The sequence below is a fragment of the Phocoena phocoena genome, chromosome X, assembly GCF_963924675.1.
Source record: "Phocoena phocoena chromosome X, mPhoPho1.1, whole genome shotgun sequence".
In the NCBI taxonomy this organism is placed as follows: domain Eukaryota; kingdom Metazoa; phylum Chordata; class Mammalia; order Artiodactyla; family Phocoenidae; genus Phocoena; species Phocoena phocoena.
Window position 1 is genome coordinate 13024691 of NC_089240.1, and position 18200 is coordinate 13042890.

Consider the following 18200-nt stretch of genomic DNA (forward strand, 5'->3'; position numbering starts at 1 on the left):
GGTGGGGGAACTAAGATCCCACATGCCATGGAGCAACTAAGCCTGAACACCTCAACGAGAGAGCCCGCATGCTGCAAACTACAGAGCCCACGCACTCTGAAGCCTGCGCGCCACAACTAGAGAGAGAAAACCCACACGCCACAACTAGAGAGAAGCCCGCGTGCTGCAACAAAAGATCCCACATGCCTCAACGAAGATCCTGTGTGCCACAACTAAGACATGACACAACCAAAAAATAAAATAAATAAATAAAGTATAGATAGCCTGTCAAAAGGACAAGGTCTTGGCAAAACTGCCTAGAGCCTTGGGCCTGTAACTGTTCAAGAGTCTGCAGGAAATTGACATTTGTATGTATAGGCTGGGGCAAAGGTTAGAGGACGGATAACATTTTCTCCTTGTGTAAACACTAGGGGCATTCCAGGACTCAATCTCACTCTGCCTTTCTCCTATACTTTTTCTCTGTTAAGGTGATCACCCCAGGGCTCATCTAACTGTCCTCCAGCTTCCGTGAACTTTAGCTTCTGGCAAGGATGTCTATGCGCTCAGACCCGCTAAAGATTGGTACCTCATACTTCTCCCCGGGCATATTTGTCTAGAACAGACACATAGTCTATACAAGGTTTCTCTATGAGGTAGACAAGTTTTATTTGTTTGTTTCTGCCTCTACTAGCAAAGAGCTCAGGTTAAAAATGATTGAGATGCAAGAAGTCTCATTAAGTGGTATGTAACTGACTTTTGGTACTGACCTTTATGCAGATTATACACAAGGTGCAATTCTTCTTGGTCTTCATGTTGTCTTAGCAATTCCACTCAATTTCTTTATACTTCTGTTAACGTCCTCTAGCTAAAGACCATCAGAAACACACCTAGAGTCAAAGTTGGTTTTATTGATTTATTACAATGAGAGTGAATGTACACATTGGGGAACCATAGAGCATCTCAATAAGAGGGAGTTCAAAAGGATTTATTACAGTGTTTGGACTTGTAGTAGGTGACTTGGGGCAAAGTTCAGGAAATAGGGCTTTATTCTGGGTTAGGTGCTGTCAGGAAATGGGGATAATTCTATAACTGGGTACTTTAATAATTCTTTTTTTTTTTTTTTAATTTATTTGACTGTGCTGGGTCTTAGTTGCAGCACTTGGGATCTTTGTTGCAGTGTGCGGGATCTTTTAGCTGTGGCATGCAGGATCTAGTTCCCTGACCAGGGATCGAACCTGGGCCCCCTGCATTGGGAGCATGGAGTCTTAACTGCTGGACCACCAGGGAAGTCCCAATAAATCTCTTCTAAAGGAGGGGAGACTAGGGTGAGGCTTTACTGTAGTTGGTGAAGCGGCGGCAATCACTTATATGAGCCAAGATAAGGGGATGTTTGATCATTTTTGTTGTTTGAACACTGTTCACGCTTTCGTCTGTTTTCAGACATGATTGCAGGGTGGTCTTGTTTTTATCTTGATCCGTCATGGTCTCAGCATGGGCTTATGTGATGCTGGTGTCTGTGAGACGGCTTATGTTCACCAGGGGAGCGCTGGGGCCCGGCTACGAGCAACGCCAAGGCTTAGCTGACAGTTCTGGGCCAACTTCTGCCAGTAGGGGCGCCTTACTCTTTCTCAGTTTTCTTATTCTTAAGCTGGTATTTCTGAGTCTCATCTTTTGGATGAACGCACCTCTCCTGTATGTAGACCTCATAGGGAAAGACAAAATACCACAAAGATGCTAACAATGGGCCTTAGGCCTTCCAAAAGATCTTTCCACATTGCAGCAGAAAATACTGATACCATGTTTTCCTTTCCTTAGTTTTCCATTTCCTCATAACATAGAAATAATTCCATCTGGAGCCATACCTAGAACAGACCAGGAGATGATGCGCCAAGGCCTGTGGTCTAATTAAAATAGATTAAGGAATGAGAAGTAAGGATCAATGTAAGCTAAAAGTTGAAATGCAACAGTTCAACGGTCACACGATGGCACGTAGTAACAATAATCAGTAAGGAAAGCTCAGATTAATCTGTGTCATAGCAGTGATTGTAGCTAAGTGGTCGGGGAGAATGCAGAAGACTGCTTAGGACAGTTCTCAGAGTTTGCATTCTGGCTTTGGAAGCCCTTTATGACTTGCCTCTCCCTTGGATAGTAGAGGGAACCCTCCTCCTTCTCTTAACTTTATCCCCCCTATAGCCACACAGACTGGTTTCCTTTGAGCCAAAAGCTTCCAGATGCCCTTCTGTGCTGGAGAATAAAGTGTCTGACCCAGCCACTCTCGATTTATGTTCCCTGGGCTGCTAATAATAACAGTTGCTATCTTGATACTCTCAAATAGATACTGAAGCTGTTTGCCAGTAGGATTTGTGTTTGTGTTTCCGACAATACAATTTTTCTCCCTGCACTGTTCATATCCTCTGTAGAGTTTTCCCTGCATTAAAAATATTTGCTAGAATTGAGACTTGTTAGCTTGTTACCCCATATTGATTTGCAAGTTCTACAACTTCATATAAATGAAATGTTGCAATGCAGTATGTGTTCTTTGTGTCTGCTTTCACTTATAATATTTGTGAGACTCATCCACGTTATTGCTTGTAGTAATTTTTTTTTTTTTGCTGAGTAGTATTCTCTTATATGAATATACCACAATTTGCTTATCTCATTTGTTGATGGGTATTTGAGTTATTTCTAATTGAAGGCTATTATAGTTAAAGTTGTTACAAGCATTCTTGTACACGGCTTTTTTTATGGACATATGTTTTCATTTTTCTTAAGTAAATACCTAGAAGCCGAGATTTTGGGTCATAGGGCGGGTGAATGTTTAAATTCATAAGAAACTGACAAATAGATTTCCAAAATGATTGTACTGTTTTACACTCCAACCAGCAGTGAGACTTCTCGTTGTTTCACATCCTCACCAACATTTTTTGTTGTTAGTTGTTGAACTTTTAGCCATTCTAGTGGGTTTTATAGCACTTTAAAGTTTTCTGATTGTCCACATCAATAAGAATGCTGGATTCAATTCTTACCTGTTTTTTGCTTATATTTTTATGTTTTTCAATTCTTACATTTTATGAGTGAAATTAGAAAAGGTACAACTTTTTTCTTTAAAATTGTACAAAAAATACTAACCATAAAAGAAAAGATTGATAAACTGGACTTCAGTAAAATTAAGAACTTCTATTTATCAAAAGACACCTTTAAGATAATAAAAAGGCAAGATAGGAAGACATTTTATGTATACAAAAGATGACTCATATCCAGAATATATAAAGAACTCCTACAAATCAATACAAAAAAGACAAGTGACTAAATTTAGAAATGGGCAAAAGATTTCAACAGGCATTTTACACAGAGAATATTCAAATGGTCCATTAGCACATGAAAACATGCACAATTTCTTTAGGCAAACTTAGACCACAGTAAGATATTACTAAACAATGAGTAGAATACCCAAAATTAATAAGATTGATAATACCAAGTGGTGGCAAGGATGTGGAGCAATTGAACTTTCATATACATTTTTGGTGGGAGTGTAAATTGGCAAAGTCATTTTGAAACACTGACAGTATCTACTTAAGCTAAACATGCATGTATTGTATGAGCCAGCAACTCAACACCTAGGTATAGAACCAAGAAAAATGAGTACATGTGTCTTCCAAAGACATGTGCACATTTGATCATAGTATCCTTATTCATAAAAGTCCAAACAGAGACAACTTGAATGGCTATCAGTAGGAGAAAGATATATAAATTGTGTTATATTCAAAAAGAGAAGGAACTATGACAGCACACGATACAGATGGCTCTCACAGACTTAATGATGAGTGAAAGAAGCCAGACCCAAAATAGTACATTCTATATAATTTCTTTTGTATGAATTCCATGCATAGGCAAAGATCATTACTACTGATAGCTGTCAGAATACTTGTTGTCTCTGGGGAGAGGTATTGACTGGGAAGGTGTTTAAGACAGCCTTCCATGATGCTGGAAATGTTCTGTATCTTGACTGGGTCATAAAAATTCATCAAGCTGTACACTTATGATTAGTGCACTTTATTGAATGTATGTTATACTTCAGTATCTTTAAAAAACTTCTCATTGCAGTGTCTTCTCTTTGTTGCGGAGCACAGGCTCTAGGGTGCCCCGGCTCAGTAGTTGTGGCTCGCAGGCTCTAGAGCTCAGGCTCAGTAGTTGTGGCGCATGGGCTTTGTTGCCCTGCGGCATGTGGGATCTTCCTGGACCAGGGCTCGAACCCGTGTCCCCTGCATTGGCAGGTGGATTCTTAACCACTGTGCCACTAGGAAAGTCCCATGGAACAAAATCTTATTGGAGTAGCAAGAAGCCCTTTGGAGACACTAAAATGCCGACAAGGGATTATGACTTATAAATTACAGTAATACTCATATTTAGACACTCAACCATAGTGTCAACATGAGACTGTGTATAAGTTGCAGTGTTCCATAGAGGAAAGGCTAAAAGCAAGATAAATTCTGCATGCATAATGAAATTTCAAAATAGATTTTTTAAATGTAAATTTTCTTGTCACTAAGGCAGCTTATTCTGCTCTTAGAGTGTTCACTCAAGTTTGCCATGTGAATCCTTCCTTTGGAGTAAATGTGACACTAAGCAAATCAGTTTCTATACATAACTGATAAGCTCAGGTATTTGGGCAGAATAATGTAAGGTCTAATGATGAAATATTCATTAGCTGGGGACAAACTTGAGAAATATCTTCTACTTTGACTTCTGACAGTTGACTCGTGGCACTTTTTTCCTTGAGATGTCTGACTGGAGAACACAGTATTGGTGTATCATTGTCTGGGGGGCAAAAATTCAAAAGTGAATTGTCTCCTGTGGGAATCACATCCATATCCTAGGCTTTCCAAATGGAATAGCCAGTCATGTACAGGAGGTCTCAATTCTGCTGACTCTCCCGCGGACACAATGAGTGAGCCCTCTTATAGCCAATCTAATGCATAGAAGCAAGGCTGCCGCTCAGCAGGAGAGAAAAATGGACTTTGTCAGCTGCTGACTTTAAACCCTTGGACTAAACATTTTTTTGCAAAAATGTCCAAAGGTGGAGGATTTTGTAGGAAAAAACACTGTATCACAGCACCCCCCAAGACATCCCTCAAAGTCACAAAAGGAATATGTCAAGTAATTGAGGGCTTCTCCCTAGATTGGTCATCACCACTTACTGTGAAATGAGTAAGTCTGATTTTATAATATGTTTGCTTTCAGTAGATTTTAAAATTATTTTAATTCATAGCCTTTGTTGTTTTGATGGTGGGTTTTCAAGAGATGTTTGAAGAAAGTTTCATTTGAGGACCTTTTGGGGTATTGGGGTAAAGTAACACCTGTTACACAATGTCAAACAGTGAGTGGCCGGGAGTTCCCTGGCAGTCCAGTGGATAGCACTCGGCGCTTTCAGTGTCGCGACCCTGAGCGTTCAGTCCCTGGTCGGGGAACTAAGATCCCACAAGCCAAAAAAACCACCAGAAAACAAAAACAACACCAAAAAAACCCTCCCAGTGAATGGCTTTTTAAAGTTTTTAATAAAATTTATCTCTGCTATGCAGTGTTAAGCTTATAAGTGCGGAGTGGGGGGGGATTCATATTAACCATCTGGCTGTCTAAAGGGAATGTTTCGTCAAATGGGAACGTGACACTAAAGTTTGAAGCAGACTTACACTTCGGTCCACAGTCTCAAAGGTACATGAACTATCACTTCTTTACATATACACTTTTTGTATTTCAACTAAACTTCTGACTCCAAATTCCCATTACAACAGGCTAATGGATTACTAAGTCTGCACTTCCCCATCTTCTCCATAATGTTATCAGGCTTTTTATTTCTTGGGACATAATATTGACTGGAGGCAGGGGGTGAGGAGGGTTTAGAATGACCATCTGATCTTCAGTCATGGTCCTTGAAGGCTCCCTCAGTCAGCCCCTACCTCTGAGAGTATTACCATTGGGACAGGGACATCATATTCTACTTTCATCTGTAAGATGCACCGTTGAGCCAGTCACCTTTGGGGTCTTGCCAACCAACAGGAAAGCCAGGAAGTAGTTTGTAGATCCAAGATATTCCGAGATCCTTGGATTCTTTCTCATCCCATTTCCCAACCCCAGGGAAATTAATCTCTAGTCCAGGAGGGAGAAGAATCTCTCTTCCTTCTGCTTTAATGAAGCTCTGAATATACCTGAAAATGAATGAATGTATGAAGAAGTGAATAATGTTTCATAAGCCCCATTTCCTAGTTAGTCTGTCTTGTACCACAGGGCAAGTTCACTCTGTCATCTCTGCTGTTCTGTGACCTTAATCTAAACCTTATAGAAGTCTTCTAATTATTACCAAATTCAGCATTTTGTGCCAGGAGTTGTGAGGATCACAAAAGAAGCAACCTCATTGTTGCCCCCAAGGAGCCTCTTGTCTAGTTAGAGACAGGGCTTATATCCACACACATTAGAGAGCAGTATGCGGCAAAGAGAAAAGGAACATTCTGCTTGTTAGGGGAGAGCCAAGCAAAAGGCGATCACTTGCAGACTACAGTAGATGGAGAACACTATGAGGAAACAAAGGATCTGGACCACAGATGTCTTTGGTAGGTGGAAAGGAGAGAGGAGAAAAAACATTTGGTAAAAAAAAAATAATTCATTTCTCTTGCTATATCTTAGCTCCGTTACAGGTCCTACCCCAAAATTGAAAAGATACTCAATAATACCTCGTTAATTGATTGATTAAGGTATAAAGGTCTTTAAAGCTAGAGTGAGGAAACATGGACTCCATTCGCAGCTTTGCCACTAACTAGCTGTGTGATGTTAGGCAAGTCACATAGCTTTTCTTGGCATCAGTTTTCTCAATCAGAAAATGAGGAGACTGGATTTTAAAATACTCAATTCTCTTTGAGCTCCAAAAGCATATAATTAATTATCATTCAAACTAAGGAATCAAGTTGCAAAAGATTTTCTGGAAGAAATGAAGCCTGGGGACTTCACTGGTGGCGCAGTGGATGAGACTCCGTGCTCCCAATGCAGGGGGCCCGGGTTCAATCCCTGGTCGGAGAACTAGGTCCCTTGTGAATGCTGCAACTAAGAGTTCACATGCCACAACTAACGAGCCGGAGCTCCACAACTAACAGCTGGTGCTCCACAACTAAGGAGCCCACCTGCCACAACTGAGACCCAGTGCAACCAAATCAATCAATCAATATTTTTTTGAAAATAAAAGAAATCTGTTATAAAAAAAAGAAAGAAATGAAGCCTGAAGTGATTTTAAAAAGAAAAATATCAACGAGCAAAGATGGAAAAAGAATTAATGAATCTTCATTTAATAATAAGGGTAACACATTAATGAAATTACATTGTAAGCCAGAACTTGTATTTTCAGCAAAAGAAAGGAAACGTAAAAACATGTTGCTTCCTAACTGGAGAGGAGACTGTGTGGGTGAGGCACTCTCCATTATCGCTCCAGAGTAAGTATGTTCTCAGTGATGTGAATTTTCTGCTGTGACTTCCGCTCCAAGCTAGAAGTCAACAGGGACTTAGTAAAAGTTTCAATTTAGCAAAAATCAATTGGAAAGTTTAAAATCAATCGTAAGTCTTAGTTACTGAAATCAATTAAAACCTTCTCACAGAGTGTAATTTAGATAGTTCTCTGCTCAATATACCTTTTGGCGGGGAGGGGCCGGGTCAGAATGCCATAGTTTGAAAAATCCATCAATAGAATAAATATTTGAGCTCATTTTTCTTATCGTTCAGATTCCTATTTTACTGTAGAGCCTAAGGACACAGCTTGTGTATTTGTACTCCTCCCTAGATTTTTATCTCATTGTGCACTGTTTTTTATCAATGAGAAAAAAGACAAAGGCTAAGAAGGGAGTGGAAGCACTCTGAACCTATCACAGTTGATCCTTGGATCTTGTCCTCCATATGTAAGGTGTTAGAAACACTAGAGGATCGGTGTACAATCACTTATGGTGAGCCTGTCTTTACCCTCCACACCTTCCAGGAAGCTTGTCATAAAAAGATGATCAGGAACAATAAGATTGTCTTTCTCAGGAATTTACACTGGGAGATATGGAATGCATCAGTTGTTTGTAACGTCGACTTAAAAAAAAAGTGCACAACATGAGAGTTGTGAGTTAAGTTTTATTTGGCACAAAAGGAGGACTATAGCCCAGGAGGCAGCATCTCAGCTCTGAGAAACTGCTCCAAAGAGATAGGGGGGAAGGTCAGAATATATGTGATTTTTGGTGAAGGGAGAGTACATGCAATCAAGCACACATTTTTTGCAGAAGGTTTCTTCTAGTCTTGTGAAGCAGACGTCACAATGAAGGGTTTTACTGCTTTTCTAGATATGAGGAGATATAAGAACTGGGCTCATAAAATCGGTTCCTGAAAATATCTAACTATCTGAAGACTTGTTCTGCCAATTTTTCCCAGAGCACAGAGTGCCTCATTTCTGCTCTCCACCCTGAACTCCTTTCAAGGGGTGTTGGAAGTCAGCGGCTGCAGCAAGCAGCACATGATTTAATCCTTGTAGAGGCAGATGGCAAGTGCCAATTTGTAGTTGACAGAAGAATGCATACAGGGAATGTCAGAAGGTAGGATCCGGATCATGAGGGACCACGGCAAATTCAAATAGTGAGAAAGTAGAAACAGTGTAAGTAAAAGGTGTGCGGAGGGGAAGACAGAAGGCAGAGGAGAACGGAGCAGACTCTCAGAGCAATGCAAAAATGCCATGACTAAGTCTCCTCAGTCTAAAAGGAGTAAGTTCCCAGAATCACCTGTCACCTTCCATTTCAGTTCAGACCACCTGGGTCCTAACTACAGATGACCACTTTCCCTGCAAGACCCTACTCCTTGAAACCAAAAAGCCTTAATCAACACAGTAAAAATATTAAATGCCCTATACTTATATTCAACAAATAAATCCTGGAAGTAGGATATACTTAGTAACATCTTTTGAACTCTGGTGGCAGCTCAGTCCAATCACCTCATTTTACAAATGAGAATAATGAGGGCCAAACAGCAAAACAATGTAGGCAGTGCCATAGTGCTCGTTACTGTCACCCGACTGAAATCTAAGTCTCCTATGATGGCAGCTTCTAAAATGACTCGCAGGGATCCTCACCTCCTGGTATTCATGCCGTTGTGTGATTCCCTTCTTGAGTGTGAGCTAGACTTAGTGACTTGCTCCTAGTGAATAGAATGCGGCAAAAGTGATGCAGTGTCACTTCTGTGATTAGGTTATAAAGGACTGTGACTTCCATCTAGCTTTTACTCTCTCCCTGGCTCTTCTTGCTTGCTCACTTTGATGAAGCCAGTGGTCATGTTGTGAACTGCCCTATGGAGAGGCCTGCATGGCAAGGAAATGAGGGCTGCCTCTGGTCAAGGGCCATGCAGGAGCTGAGGCCCTCAGTCCAACAACCCACCAAGAACTGAATCCTACCCACAACTGTGAGTGAATTTAGAAGCCAGCAAGCCTTGAGATGACTTCACTCTCAGCCAGTACTTTGTTTTTGACCTTGTGAGAGATTCTGAGCCAGAAGACCCAGCTAAGCCATGCCTGTATTCCTGACTCACAGAAATTATGGGGTAACAAATATTTGTTTTATGAAGCTGCTTAGTTTCTGGGTAATTTGTTAGGCAGCACTAGATAGTTAATACACCCCAGTGCCCAGATCAGTGCTTTTTGCTGATGCCTGCAGAGTCAACAGTAGCCATGCTTGCCTCCAGCTGAAGGAAAGCTATGCCTGTGATTAATCTATGATCCTAACACCAAGTGATTTCACTGCTGACCGTGGCATGGAAACAATATTAAAATGACAGTGCGTCAGGTAAAGCTCAGGTGTGAGATTAAAACAAACAGAAACAAAATAGAGTTGCTGTTTCTAAAGTGACTGCAGATTTCTGTGATCTGGAGGCACAGACTCAAATTATCTACTGCTGCCCCTTAAACATTTCATCAGTAAATGCATAGCAACAATCTTGTTCCTGGTGATGTTCACAGTGAAAACAAACACTTGATTGATTTTTCCCTCCAATAGAATGAATTATCCGTGTTCTTTGTCAAGGTGGGCAAACATGTGTGCATGTGGTATGGGGAATATGCACATCTTTCTTGTGCAGTAGAGAGAGTTATGGAAAACTAAGATTTGAATTGCATTTGCAGAGACTTTGATAGCTAACAGCACCACGGTATAAATTAACTGAATGAAAATTGCTCAGGGAGAATAATTGTATCATTCTTTATTCATCCATCTATTCATTCAGTTATTCCCTTGCTTATTCAACAAATACTTATTATGCATCTACTATGTATCAGGCAATGTTCAAAGGTCCAGGAGATCAAACTATGAATAAGATAAATTCCCTGGTCTCTTTTCACTGGATGCCAGTAGCAACCCTCTCCTCACTCCCACAGTTGAGATAACCAAAAATGTCTTCACACATTGCCAAGGGTCCCCTGAAGGTCAAAACCACGCCCCAGTTAAGAATCACTGAACTAGAGTTCTTGGGGCCAAGGAAAAATCAACTGACATCCCAAGTATTTAAACATTTCACAGAATAAACTTACCAAGAAAAAATAGCTCTTTTGCTGTACACCAGAAAGTAACACAACATTGAAAATCAACTATACTTCAATAAAATAAATTTTTTTTTAATGAAAAAAAAAAGCTCTTAACTCTTGGGATCTCATTTCAAATATATCAATATTACCCTTTTGTGGTATTGTTAATATAGGAAGGTCCAGATTTTATAGAATAAATACATCTTTAAGCAAGTTTAGAGTTGGTTGTGACCTCAGGTATGTAAAAATTATGAAGCGTTAGACCAAAGCTGCACGCCTGTCTCAGTCTACTCAAAACTTCCCACGTCAACCTCAGCTTGCTCAGTGTACTGCACCAGAAACTCTTAATGACTGTAAATGCATGTGCCCTTGTGTTATCTGTCTCCTTTTGCTTTATGAAAATTGATCTTTTCTTGGTGGCAAACTTCCAAATATTCTAATGCGTTAATGTGCTATTCACCGATCTAATACGGAGATTTATCTTCAGAGATATGCTCCCGAGTCTTCAATACTAATTTTCTTTCTGTTTTGATTTAACCTATGTCATTGATAACTTTTCTTTTTCTTGAATACCTCTATTCTGGAAGTTCTCAATCTTGACTTTGTAGGAGCCCAGTTACATCCAGTTAGAAGGGGGCATGGGACTGGAGGAAGGCAAAAATGACCAAATAAAGCTAATTCAATTCCCCTTTGTTTATATTATAGGGAGGAAAAATAATTTTCCTTCTACCCTTCTAGCTTCTTGGCCGAGACCTTCTGTAATAAAAGACAGATTAACGAGAAAAAACAAACAGAACTTTAATAACATATATGCCTCCTGTATTACATGGGAGAGACCCAGGGAAACTGAGTAACCCCTGCAATGGCCCAAACCACCACCACCTTCAGTACCTTTCTTTTGTCAGCTAAAGACCAAAGAAAGATGTTGGGGGGCGGGGAGAGCGGCAGTTATGGAAGGTGACCAGGAAAAGCACAGTAAACAAGCTTATGGTTGTTATGCAGACTTAAGTCAGTGCCTTCTCCATTGGTAAGTTTCTAGAGATTTAGTCATACTCCTGGGGAGATGTAAATGTCTTCCTGGGGAGATGTAAATGTCTCTCACAAAAGAGTAACTTTCACTTGGTTTTTAGAGCTTCTCCTGTGTCTGCAATTTCTTAAAAACATCCAGCTCAAGATAATCCTTAAACCAAAGAGCCATATTTAAAGGTGTTATATTCTGCTCCCCTTCAATATGAACATAATTTTTTTAAAGGTGAAGATTTAAAATTCTCATGTCAAATGCTGGCAGAGTTTTCTTCTTCAGAAAAATTGGGAGTTACTGACTCTACACATAAAAAGTATAATTTAAAAACTTAAGGAAAATTTGGCATTAAAAAAAATCTGTGAACACTTATTTAATGTGGACTCTGTATAAGACCCTAAGATAGGTAGTGGGGATACAAAGATGAGAAGACAGACCACTGAGTTCGGTGTAAAACGTGGCAAAGGAGAAAACAAATGGCCTGGAAGAACGTCCCAATGAACCTGGCACACTCTTCCTTCCACACTTGAGCCTTTTGGTATTAGGCAGTGGGCTTCAAGGCAAGACCAAGCCTGGGGCACTGGTCTTTAATGGTTGTCTCAATGGAATCTCAAGAAACTTCAAAACTTGTAAGAAGCTGGAAACCTCTTTGGATCGTATACTCATTAGCAAGGTTATTTCTTCTTTAAATCCAGGACTTTTAAGTATATCTATTCCTTCATTAATTAATTCCCTGAAAATCCCTGCTGCTAAGTGAAAAGCCATTAAAATTTTAAAATCTTTAATTCTTTTAATTTTTTTAAAAAAATTATTTAAAAATTTTTTATTTTTGGCTGTGTTAGGTCTTTGTTGCTGTGCGGGCTTTCTCTAGTTGCGGCTAGCCGGGGCTACTCTTCGCTGCAGTACGTGGGTTTCTCACTGTGGTGGCTTCTCTTGTAGAGCACAGGCTCTAGGTGCGTGGGCTTCAATAGTTGTGGCACGCGGGCTTAGTAGTTGTGGCATGCGGGCTTAGTAGTTGTGGCTTGTGGGTTCTAGAGTGCAGGCTCAGTAGTTGTGGCATACAGGCTTAGTTGCTCCGTGGCATGTGGGATCGTCCCAGACCAGGGCTGGAACCCGTGTCCCCTGCACTGGCAGGCGGATTCTTAACCACTGTGCTACCAGGGAAGTCCCACTTCTTTTAATTTTAATGAGAATTATAATGCCTTCCATCCCAGTCCAAGATACCCAAACACAATTTCACAGATGGAAATATATGTCAATTCAATAACAAAAACAACTTTATATAAGTAACAAAAACAATTTGAAAGTAAAACTATGCAATTTGTATGTAATATATTATAAAATGATTTATTCATATCTGTTCTCAATGACATTTTCTCACTATAAACACTATAATGCCAAATGAAATCAGTGGGTACAGTTTTGTCTGATATTGTAATGCTGAAAATTTACTTCTAATGGAGTTTTCATTTATTGTTTTGGTTTTTGAAAAATCATAATTCTGAAAAAGAAAAGAAAAGAAAGAAATTGTCTGAATGGTGGTGTAACTAAAGAAAGGCCATTATGGTGAAAAGTCTTAACTGACCAGTCATTTATGTGCCAGAAGCCTGCACATTATTGTAAGGTCAGATCTTAACAAAGGGCACCACGAAACAGAGGAAAGCTTCAAGTGAGCTTTATTAGGGAGCGCTCCCGGTCGAGGTTCACTGGTCCGAGAGAAAGGGGGCCAGAGAAGTCGCACCCGGGTGAGGGTTGGGCAAGATTTTATAGGAGAAGAAGGGAAAGGGGTGTGGCGAACCTGGGAGGGCGCAGGGTATTCCTTATTTGGTGGTCTTTTCGGGTATCCTGGGGGACTGTTAGTCTCGCCCCTCGAAAGGCGGGGAAGGCTGGGCTGGGTTCAAAGTCCCCAGGTCAGTTCCTGGAACTGGGTGGTCCGGAATGCCTCTAGGGCAGTTTCTGGAACTGGGTGGTCCCAAGAATTTCGGTCTGATGCAACCTCTGAATCTGACTGTGTTCCCCTGCCTCGGGCCAGTTGGCCTTACAATTATCTTCCCCATTTATGATCACATAGGTGCTACATCACTACCTCTACGATGTAATGTAAGAGGACACAAATCTTCAGATCTTGGCAGCCATCCATGGGGGAGGGGGCCACATCTGCATTGTGACGCCTGAGAAGGTGAATTTGACCTTGCCCTCCACACTTTATCTGATTACCTACTACTCAATAACAACCAAATCAATTAAAAGGTTAACTCCGTAACTATATTTGGCCTCTTGTAGAGTCTTCACAGGTATGATTAAAAAATCATCATAGGTATTCATCCCATCCAGCAAATCAAGATAATTCAAGTTCATGCTTAAGATAATTTTTCAGCAGAAGTTCAGACACCAGGTAAAAAGTGATCAGTTTTGAGTTGCAAATGTCAGAGTAACTTGAAAATAGACTCAAGGGACAGCTTCCTTCCCTGATAGATACTGCTATTACCTAAGAATTACCCCAGACACATTTTGTAACAGTTATTGTTCCTCCTCTTCTTTCTTCTTCATCAGCTCTCTTCTCTTTACTGGGTGCATTCTATAAATGCACATAGTGCAAAGTATTTGACAGTTAGAGGACCTGGAGTTTTCCAGGCTTTGCCAATGAATCCAAAATGTCATCAGTTATAAGTTGCACCATTATTTATTTAACACTAAGAAAGAAAAAATGGTTCAAATTAATTTATGACATAGTGCTTCCTAATTACTTTGAAATTTTATTGTATAATTTTTGAAAGAAATTTTTAGACTTAGATTTTAAATATAGATTTTAAGAATCCTTTGCTCTTATGCATACATCAAAAGGGACGTATGAACGAAATGAACTGATTTAATTCCTAGGGATTTTTCAAATTTATTGCCAAACTCTTTTTTTTTTAATTGAAATACAGTTGATTTACAATGTTGTGTTAGTTTCAGGTATACAACAAAGTGATTCAGTTATACATACATATACTTTTTTTTTTTTTTTGGCTGCGTTGGGTCTTCGCTGCTGTGCGCAGGCTTTCTCTAGTTGCAGCGAGCGGGGGCTACTCTTTGTTGTGGCGCGCGGGCTTCTCACTGTGGTGGCTTCTCTTGTTGCAGAGCACGGGCTCTAGACGCGCGGGCTTCAGTAATTGTGGCACACGCGCTCAGTAGTTGTGGCTCATGGACTCCAGAGTGCAGGCTCAGTAGTTGTGGCACACGTGCTTAGTTGCTCCATGGCATGTGGGATCTTCCTGGACCAGGGCTTGAACCGGTGTCCCCTGCATTGGCAGGCGGATTCTTAACCACTGCTCCACCAGGGAAGTCCCATGGATATACTTTTTCAGTCTTTTCCATTATGGTTTATTACAAGATATTGATTATAGTTCCCTGTGCTACACAGTAGATCCTTGTTGTTTATCTATTTTATATATAGTAGTGTGTATCTGTTAATCCCAAACTCCTAATTTATCCCTCACTCCCCCCTCTTTCCCTTTGGTAACCATAAGTTTGTTTTCAGTGTCTTTGAGTCTACTTCTGTTGTGTAAATAAGTTCATTTGTATCATTTTTTTAGACTCCACATGAGTGATATCATATGATATTTGTCTTTCTCTGTCTGACTTACTTCCCTTAGTATGATAATCTCTAGGTCCATCCATGTTGCTGTAAATGGCATTATTTCATTCTTTTTTATGGCTGAGTAATATTCCATTGTGTATATATGTACCACATCTTCTTTATCCATTCCTCTGTCGATGGACATTTAGGTTGCTTCCACATCCTGGCTGTTGTAAATAGTGCTGCTATGAACATTGGGGTGCATGTCTCTTTTGTTGAACTCTTTTGAGTTAATTTTCAACACAGCATTTCCATGTCTATGTTTTGTTTTTATATCTGTGTTATACCATAGAATACATATGATCTTGTCTTACGTGCCATTGAGAGCTTTGGTAATACAGCATTTCTTAAGATGATACTTCACTATTATCCTCGACATTTTCTTTCAAGCTGCCAGTTTGGAAGAAAATTCTGCAAATGCAGATGTTGGTACAGTCTTGCTTCGGAGAGATAGGTAAAGCTTTCTGCATAAATGTGAATAACAAAACGTAGCAGAATTTCATCTACCTATGATTATCTTCCTTTCCTATATCCCATAAAGCACATGGCCATTGCATTGAAAGAAAATGTGAAATTGTCATCACTCTTTCAATGACAGCTATTTGTTTCCCTGATATCAAACTTACACCCTGATGCTGTTTCTTTGTCAATCTGCATTCACAATATCTTAATGTCTCAATACCAAATCATAGAATAATCTATGGAAGATATTTTAAATGCCAGTTAAATTTAACATGTGTAGTAATAACAGTGTATATAAATCAACTGAAATGACAACAACATAAACACAGTGATGGAGCTGGTGCCATAAATAACATGACAATGACCACCTACCTGGCTGCCAATACTTGTAAGATACAACCAACCATTAGAAACACCTCAACTGCAAAAATGTTAAAATGGGGAGGTGGGAGTGCATCGGAATTGATGAAATATGTAGATTGCAAATAAAATCAAGAATGTGTTTAGATTATTTCATTTAAGCCTCAGCTCCAGTGTTTACCCTTCCCTCTATGTAGGGTCTTTAATGATTGCAAAATGAGAATGAAGAGAAAAATCTAGGGATTCTACCTACATTTTGCATAATTTAGATAAAACTATTCAATGTGGTTGTGTTTGCTAAGAACTGCTGCCTCTGTCAGCAAGGATTTAAATCCAACTTAGTCCTAAGTGTGGTTTAGGGAGCTTGATTTGAAGAGAAACATCTCATTTCAGAACTCTTTTCTCCTGGTTCCCTTCCTTTATTACAAGAGCACATCAAGGGAACCCTTCTTGCAGAGAAAACCCTTGAATATTACTTAATAACATCTGAAATGACTCAAAACGATTCTTTAGGATTATGTGCATTTTAATAGGGAATTCCAAAAGTGAGAATGAAGCTTTCAGTATCCAGAAGAATTAATTTCTCAAAACAGATATGTATGCGGTGATGTTTTTGTTGGGAGAGATTTTCTAGCACACCTCATCCTTCTGCCTGCTCATGAGGATGGCCCAGCTGCCTAACAAGCATGAGGGTATGAGCTACAGATGCCCTCAGTGAGTAGTCTCACCAGGGTCAGTCCCTTGGACTGCGCCACCAGGGAAGTCCCTGTGAAAGCATTTTAATGAATGTCCTTGGAAGGAAAATAAATAACTATACTATCAGTCGAAGGGAGGGTTAACAGTGTGCTGAAAGAAAAAAAAAAAAAAAAGATAAAACCCACTGAAAAACTAACTCAAAACCCCCTGTATGGCAGAATGGTGATGACTTGGGAGAAGAAGTAGCAGCAGCAGTACAAAGTCCAAAGTGATAGCAGATGCAGAGCAGCTGACTTTGAGGGTGAGGTTTCAGGGCAGACATAGAAATGATAATAAGATCTTCTAACATAGCTCCAGTTACAAGTTAGGGGGCAGCTCTACTACTAAGGGCGCTGTGAGAAGCCTGACCAAACTCTTCAGTCCTCTGATGGCGATGGCCAGCAGCTGTGGTGAAATCAGTGATCACTTTTGAAATACCATGCTCTGGGACTTCCCTGGTGGCGCAGTGGTTAAGAATCCGCCTGCCAGTGCAGGGGACATGGGTTCGAGCCCTGATCCAGGAAGATCCCACATGCCGCAGAGCAGCTAAGCCCGTGTGCCACAACTACTGAGCCTGCACTCTAGAGCCCACGTGCCACAACTACTGAGCCCATGTGCCACAACTTCTGAAGCCTGCGTGCCTAGAGCCCGTGCTCCGCAACAAGAGAAGCCACTGCAATGAGAAGCCTGCGCACCGCAACAAAGAGTAGCCCCTGCTCGCGGCAACTAGAGAAAGCCCGCACGCAGCAATGAAGACCCAACACAGCCAAAAATAAATAATTTTTTTTAAAAAGTCCCATTAAAAAAAAAAAGAAAGAAATACCATACTCGAATTTCTACCAGGTATCCTTGAAAGGTATTCGTATCTCTATAGTAAAGCTATTTATAAAATAATGAATAAATATAAAAGAATATTTGTAAAATAATTTCAGTTGACCAAAGAATGTTAATGCCTGCTGATGGTTCTTTGTGGTGTAATGAAAGTAATATCAACACAACAATAAATGCAAGAAAGGACAGAGTTCTTCACTGTTAGTCAGTTATATATGAGGGTGTGATGTGTGCTCTGACCCCAAACAGGAGAAGAAGATAGGAACATAAAATTAACTTTTGATAGTTACAGCCCCTACAAGCAGAGGCTACGTTTTGATTATATTTTCTCTCTTCACCCATAAATTCACTCTTTGAGCTATAGCCAGTTCACATACAAGACAATCTTCTTCTGATTAGTTTTTACTTTGTTCCCCCAAAGCTACATCAAAAAGGTACCAAGTTAGACGAGGAAGCCAGGCCTAATGGCCTAATAGCTTCACACTGAAGGAGCTACATGGATTCCAAAAGCTAAGAAAAGCAATCCTGGGTTTAGGTTTTTTTCTTTTAGAGGTCAGATTCAAAATCCAGTAAGATTCTTCATTATGTTATTTCTATTCTGCTATGTACCT